Below are 8209 nucleotides of genomic sequence, written 5' to 3' on the forward strand. Positions count from 1 at the left end.
ACCTTGCCAGCATCTGTTATTTTTTGACTTTTTAATAATAGCCATTCTGACTGATGTAAGATGGTATCTCATTGTGGCTTTGATTTGCATCAGAATGGCTATTATTAGAAAGATAGAAAATAACAGACATTGACAGGGATGCAGAGAAAAGCAAATTCTTGTACACTGTTGGTAGGAGTGTAGATTACTACACGCTTTATGGAAATATGTAGATTAGTATAATCTCTATGGAAACCAGTATGGATATTTTGGAAGAATTAAAAATAGAATTACCATTCAATTCCAGAAACTCACTACTGAATATCTACACAAAGGAAAAGAAATCCATTTATCAATAAGATACCTGCACCTGTATGTTTATCACAGCACTATTCACAGTAGCAAAGATATGTAATCAACCTAAGTGTCCATCAACAAATGGATAAAGAAAATGTGGTGTATATACATATAATGAAATACTATTTGGTCATTAAAAAAAGAATGAAATCATGTCATTTGCAGCAACATGGATGGACTTGTAGGTCATTATCTTAAGTAAAACAAGCCAGACACAATATCACATGTTCTCACTCATAAATGGCTGGTAAAAAATGTGTACACATGGATGTAGAGGGTGGAATGATAGAAAATGGAGACTCAGAAGGGTGAGGTGGGAGTCAGGTAGAGGATGAGAAATTACTTAATGGATACAATCTATATTATTCAGATAATGGATACCCCAAAAGCCCTGACCTGACCATTATGTAATCTATGTATGCAAAGAAATTGCACTTGTACCTTATAAATTTAATAAATTTTTTGAAAGCACATAAAAAATTAAATACATATTAAATTAAATAATAAATAGACAAACACATTTAGATCAAAACCCTAAAGTTTATCATTATGAATAAGCTTCCTGACCTGTTAGCTAAGATCAAGTGTAGTATCTGTTCTTATCAGTTTAAATACCATATAAGATTATATATAATGGTGTCAACTAGTTGGTGATAATTCCTTATAGTTACATAGTGCCTTATCACTAATATAAGTATTTCACAAATACTCAAATACTGTTTGATACATTCAATGAAGTACATAATGCTCACAGATGAGAAAATGGAGGACTTGAAAAATTAACCCTATCATCCCAGGACACACAGTTAACGAATTACAAGCCAGGAGTCTCATTAAGTAAAGTGACTGTGCATCCTGGTTTGCCTTGAAGATTTTCCATTTTTGCCGATTACTGCAAAATAATTGTTAACAAACTCACTTTTCCATTCAAAAGTGTCCAGCATGGGCAATAACTTAAGTGGCCATCCTATACTTTGATCATCTCTCCTAGTAAGTCTACCAGACTTTCCTTTGCAGGAGCTCAGAAGAGAGAGTGACACCTGTGAGTAGAGATGGTCAAAGAAAACTTTACCAAGGAAGAACTCAAGGAGGAACCTAGAGAACAATAAAAATTAAGAAAATGGAGAACAAGGAGGAAGACGTTTCAGAAAGGAGAAATGGAGTGAACAAAAAGTATAAGCTAAAGAGTCTTAAATGCACTATGAAACCCACCGAAGAATTTCAAGCAAGAAAGCAATATAAGCAGATTCATATTTTTTAAAAACATCCTAGCAGCAACATACAGAATGAAATCAAAGATGTAAAAATAGAGACAAAGTAACCCAGATATAATGGGAAGAATGTCTGGAGTATCTTCAGATGTATTTTCTCAGCTATATATTCCCACCTTTAGAGTTACTGACATCTATTTTTCCATGGACCAGTTAGGGCAAGGGGACACGAGTCAACTTTGTTGAGTCTCAAAGCTGTCTTTTCTTAGTTCTCACAAAATAATAACCTTGAAAATTAGTCTTTATTTAAAAATAGAAGCTTTCTAAATTTAAACACAAAATAAAATATCCTTTTACACAGGTAAACCAAAAATCTACAAGTGTGAACATTGAGGTTTACAATAAGAGACAGGAAATAGGAATTCAGCATATGAAATACATGAAGGCTTGGTCAGGCAGCAAGAAGAATTACAAAGGCATGTTCAAAAAAAAGTGGAAGAAGAAAGAGATATGCAAAAGGTGAATGCTTAGAGAGAAGGATGCCATAGGGGGGAATTTAAGTATCTTGGAGCTAATGGCCTGTTTTGCAGGTTTAGCCTAGGGAAGCCTGTAAAACCATCAGAGAAAATCCCACATCCAGCACCATACCATGTCTACCAAGCCTAGGGATAATTTGCACAGCATGGCCAAAGGAGAGGATCCAGACTGATAGTTAGGGCTATTATTGCTGCTTTTCTACAGCTTGGGTGTTGTGGGGAAAGATCCAGAAGTTCCTATGTGTCCCCAAGAGAACAAATAACCAAAATTAAAATAATAATAATGAAGAAGCACAGACTGAAGCTTGGAAGTAGGTGGCTAATCCTGATGCCTGAGGCAATATCCAGAGTTGTAAACAATGAATGCCAGTACACAAAGACAAGGTGGGATCATTTACTCAAGAAAACTCAGTGAGGTCAGGAGACAATTTGTATCAGACAAAAAACAACACAACTCAACCAAAGCCATTAAGGATCCAGAGGAGGTTTTAACCTTTGTGCATAGATCCAAGTTTCTCTTTCTTTTACGTTTTACATGGTCATAAAAGATCCACCATATGCACTGATATGGTTAGGCTTTGTGTATCCACTCAAATCTCATCTTGAATTGTAATCTCAGGTGTTGAGGGAGGAATCTGGTGGGAGGTGATTGGACAATGTAGGTAGTTTCCTCCATGCTGTTCTTCTGATAGTGAGTGGGCTCCCTCTCTCTCTCACTCTCTCTCTCTTTCTCTCTCTCTCTCTCTTCCACCTGCCACCATGTAAGATGTGTCTGCTTTCCCTTCTGCTGTGATTGTAAGTTTCCTGAGGCCTCCCCAGCCATGCAGAACTGTGAATCAACTAAACCTCTTTTCTTTATAAACTACCCATCCTCAGGGAAGTTCTTTATAGTAGTGTGAGAATGGGATAATACAGAGAATTAGTACTGATAGAGACATGAGGCAGAGAAACTATGGGCGGAAGAGGGCAGGTCCCCGATAAGGGCCCCACCATCAAGTCAAAAAGCCTGAGACTGTGGCCCAAAGTCAGAACTTGCATCTCTGTTTTCCTCTTTGAATGTTATCTTTTCCAAAACCTCTCATGGCCCCACCCCATCCCATCCTGTGCCTATAAAAACCCCAGACCCAACCAGCAGAGGTAGGAGAAGCAGCTGGACACTGGAGACTATGGTTGGACATCAGAGAGAAGTGGGACATCAGACTTCAGAGGGACAGCTTGATGGCATAACTTCAAAGAAGAATCCAGCAAAAGGGGGTGAGGCTTTAGGAGAAGATTACCTTCCCACCCCAGCCCTTTTCAGCTCCCCTTCCTGCTGAGAGCCACTTTCCTTAACAATAAAATCCCCCACATTTACCATTCTTCAATTTATTCATATGACCTCCTTTCTTCTGGGTTCTGAGCAAGAGCTCAAGAACTACAAGTGTAGGTACAAAAAGGCTGTCACACTTGCCCTTTGCCTCCCCTGGCAGAAGGCAGCCATCTCATGCAAAAAGGCAGAGGGCCCACTGAGCCATTAACTCTTAAGCTGTCTGCAGAGAACAGAGCAAAAAATACCATGTAACACTCCCTCTGGGGTTTCAGGGGTTTCAGGCACCCCCACCCTAGAATCTGCAGTGGGGTCAGCATGAAGTTGGCTCCTGCCAGTGCCTAAAAGCCCTCACTCCAGCTCCTGCACCCACTTACCTGCATGCCCCTTCCCACAAGGGGCGGAACACAGCAGGTCCAAGTGAATGAAGTTTGCTCCTGCCAGTGTCGGAGCGGCTGGCTAACTTCAGCACTCATGTACTCCAGTTCCTGCCTCATTCACTCACGTGCTCCCTCCTGAGAAGAGTTGAGAGCTATGGACTGAGTAAATGGGATGCGCTTGTCATGAGTCCCACAAAGGGGTCAGAAAAATATCCTGCTTCAGTACCAGTAGAGTGGGATGCCACTAAAGATAGCATGAAAATGTGGAAGCGACTTTGGAAGTGGGTAACAGGCAGAGGTTGGAACAGTATCGAGGGCTCAGAAGACGACAGAAAAATGTGGGAAAGTTTGGAACTTCTTAGAGACTTGTTGAATGGTTTTGACCAAATTGCTGTTCATGATATGGACAATTAAGTCCAGGCTGAGGTGGTCTCAGATGGAGGTAAGGAACTCATTGGGAACGAGAGCAAAGGTCACTCTTGCTATGCTTTAGCAAAGACACTGGTGGCATTTTGCCCGAGCCCTAGAGATCTATGGAACTGAATCTGAGAGAGATTGGCACCTTTGGAAGAAATCCGAGTTACCCCAAGTTACCAGTGGCCTACCCACGCGGGTCTGTAGCAACTTCAGTCCTTAACTCCTCAGAAGAAACAATTCAACTGAGAAGCATAAAGCAGAAAAAGAGACTAAGGCAAGTTCCAGAGCAGGAATGGAAGTTTATTTTAAAAGGCCTTAGAATAGAAAGAAAGGAAAATTAACTTGAAAGAGACCCAAGCAGTTGCCTGAAGCTCCAAGAGATAAAAGAGAGCAAAAGAAGACAGCCAAAAAAAAGGGCCTTTAGCCCTGATCCTAGTACTTTACAGGATCACCTCTTTCCCATGGTTCTTCCCTTAGGGTGGGCTTTCTGCATGCCTAGTACTTTCCTTACCCTTTGGAACTAAGTGCACACAATGTGTTTATGGAGTTCTACTCATGCCCATCTGAGGCTTTCTTCCCTTTTCTGGTGGAGTGTGCCCCTGGTAGAACATATATACTTCACCATTTTTGTCTCTTAACACACGTGACCAGGAACTTGCTTCTCCCTGGGGGCCAGCATTCTATTAACATTTTGATGTTAACAGGTGCAGGCCATCAAGAAATGGCTTCTCCCTGGTGCTGCCAAAGTATCATTTTTAGAGTGGAAATGTGGTAATTTCTGAACCATCACCTGACATTTCTAGTGGGTGTAGGGAGAGCCCTCCCTGCCCCACTCATCCCTAACTACCAGTAAAAAGATGATCTAAAGTTGGAACTTAGGTTTAAAAGGGAAGCAGAGCATAAAATTTTGGAAAATTTGCAGTCTGACCATGTGGTAGAAAATAAAAACCCATCTCATGGGAAGAAATTGGTATTAGTCAGAGTTCTCTAGAGGGACAGAACTAATAAGATAGATATAAGTATATAGGGAAGTTTATTAAGTATTAACTCACATGATCACAAGGTCCCACGATAGATCTTCCGCAAGCTGAGGAGAAAGGAGAGCCAAGGAGTGGTAACATTTGGCTACTTTCTCTTTCTCATCTGTGTATCTGATCTAATAGTATATTCTTTTGTGTGTTTGCATCATGGTAGATGTTATCCTTTTGCTCCCTCAGTTAGGACTCTGTATTAGGGTTCTCTAGAGGGACAGAACTAAAGGAATATATATATATAAAGTATTAACTCACTCACACAATCACAAGGTCCCACAATAGGCCATCTGCAGGCTGAGGAGCAAGGAGAGCAAGTCTGAGTTCCAAAACTGAAGAACTTGGAGTTCAATGTTCGAGGGCAGGAAGCATGCAGCATGGGAGAAAGATGTAAGCTGGGAGGCTAGGCCAGTCTCATTTTTCTGCCTGCTTATATTCTAGCCACACTGGCAGCTGATTAGATGGTGCCCATCCAGATTAAGGGTGGGTCTGCCTTTCCCAGCCCACTGGCTCAAATGTTAATCTTTTAACCCTCACAGATACACCCTCACAGATACACCCAGGATCAATACTTTGCATCCTTCAATCCAATCAAGTTGACACTCAGTATTAACCATCACAAATCTACCCTTTTCAACTTGAACCCATATACATCTCTTGAGATCATAGATACTCTTCAAATAAAGACAATAATAAGGTCATAATTATGCCTAATATAATACAATTATACTTTGTACAACCAGAAACACGCCAATCCCTAACCCAAATTTACATTAGACAATAATCATTTTAACTGCATAATGTCATTTGAGTGGTCTGTTTGCCATTCAACGAAAAGATAATTTACATTAAGTTGCACCCTAGAGGTGGTCAGAAAAAGAAACTGAGTTGTCAAGAAATAGTGAAGTCCAAATGAAACACTAGTAAATAGGAAATGCAGAAATGGATAATGTAATCTTTACTATTTACATATGCCCCTTTTCCTGAGCCAAGAATGGATGTAGGATTTTCTAATCATCTATTCTATCTGTCTACTCAAATTGCTGAAATACAGTTTTTTTAATCTGTACAAAAAAAAATACCTTCTGGTAAATGTATACGGCTTAGCAATTCCACTACAAATGAGATCACAGAGCATAAATAAAGACAAAAATACTTTTAAGAACATTTGACATTCCCAGAAGTAAATAACAATTTCTAAATGTGCATTTGATTTAACAACCTGTTATATTGGTCTGATTTTTTTATTGCCATGAGGATATCAAATATGGTTTGATTTTGTTGATGTTGTTGTTACAGTTTTTAAAATTCTGCTTCTATGTCATTAAGAAACCTTTGTGTGTCACTTGACTATACCAACTGACCTCATTTTAAAAAAATGGTTTTAAATCAAGGAAAACAGGAAAGATCCAGAAAAGGTGTTGATGCCCTGCTTTGTATGATATGCATAATGCAGCTGGAATTTTCCATTCCCATATAAAAGCCCAATGCTATCCTCACACCCTGGTGAGAGTTCTAAGGGAAAGGAAAGAACCAGTTTAATGATTACTGAAAGCAGTGAGCCCACCATGCCGTTGATGACAATTTAGTACAGGAAGCACCCTACAGAGGAAAATAGGTTTGGCTCAATTGCCTTTATCAATATTTTCAATCAAACAGCAGTTTCATGTTCTAACATAAATAGATAAATTTGATTGATAGATAGATAGATAGATAGATAGATAGATAGATAGATAGATAGACAGACAGATAGATCCTGGGTATGAAATAGGAGTTCAAAAGCTCAAACTAAAATAAAAAGTGATTCAGAGAAAGCAGCACAAAGCCGATTTGAACATGATGAATATTTAGAATCTAGAAAAAAAAACAAGCCTCAGAGTTAATGAGCTGGGAAAAAGGGACAAGACTGGTAATTGACCATCTTTGGGATAATGATTAATGTATATAAAAATGTATATAAAATGTATTTAAAAAAGAAGAGAAAAATATTCTCTTCTTTTAAAGCAAAATGGTTTCCTTATGCTTAAAACAAGGCCCCTAAAATTAATCACTTAAGGAACAACACTTTTTTTTTGAGATAGAGTCTCACTGTGTCACCCAAGCTGTAGTACAGTGGCATGATCATAGCTCATTGCAGCCTCCACAACCCAGGTTCCAGCCATTCTCCCACCTCTGCCTCCCAAGTAGCAGAACCACAGACCCATGCCACCACACCCAGCTAATTTTTTTGTTTGTGGAGTTGGGGGTCTCTCTATGTTGCTCAAGATGGTCTCAAACTCCTGGACTCAAGTGATCCTCCCACCTCGGCCTCCCAAAGTGCTGTGTTTATAGGTGTGAGCCACCACACCTGGCCACAACACTTCTTTAAACATAAAAAATTCCTACACGTTAATTAAGGTTTGTATTCTATTGTGTTTCTACACAAGTATGTCAGACACCTTAACAAATTTGTAAGATCAATTGCTTACTTGCATAGTCTAAATCTGTCAGATGGTGTCACATGACTCACACAAATCATTTAGTACACCTATAAGAAACATGCAAGTAAAACACCATGAATAGTTTTAAATGAAAAGTACATTCTGGAAATAATTATTCAATTCAGATAACTTAAAATTTCAAAGAACACAAATTAATGCATTGTCTTACATTTTTTTCAACTTCTAGATTTTGCTCAGATTAGGATTTGATACTGCAAAAGCTTTCAGGACTCCTATTTTATCTGACACCTTATTAATAGCCTAATTGTGAATTGTTTAAGGGATATCTGGAAAGCCCATCCTAATAAAGATTTCTTTCCCACTTTCTGCCATTATCCCTGAGAACTCCTCAATGCGAAGCTGCTACTTTGAGTTTACAAAGGATTTTTGAGTTTCGATACAATGACAAAATATTTGTTGTTTTTTTAAAAACAAAGGATCATTTCACACTCATGCTACTTGTCAGTTGCTGTTTTGGCCTGGTATTCTACTCCATATCATGTCTGACCCGA

General features: G+C 39.0%; 1 pseudogene; it reads left to right on the forward strand.

Moving 5' to 3' along the window:
• The first annotated feature begins 890 nt into the window (after window positions 1-890).
• Window positions 891-1058, forward strand: LOC111538115 (annotated as a pseudogene).
• The last annotated feature ends 7151 nt before the right edge of the window (window positions 1059-8209 follow it).

This window comes from Piliocolobus tephrosceles, chromosome 5 (assembly GCF_002776525.5).
Source record: "Piliocolobus tephrosceles isolate RC106 chromosome 5, ASM277652v3, whole genome shotgun sequence".
Lineage (NCBI taxonomy): Eukaryota > Metazoa > Chordata > Mammalia > Primates > Cercopithecidae > Piliocolobus > Piliocolobus tephrosceles.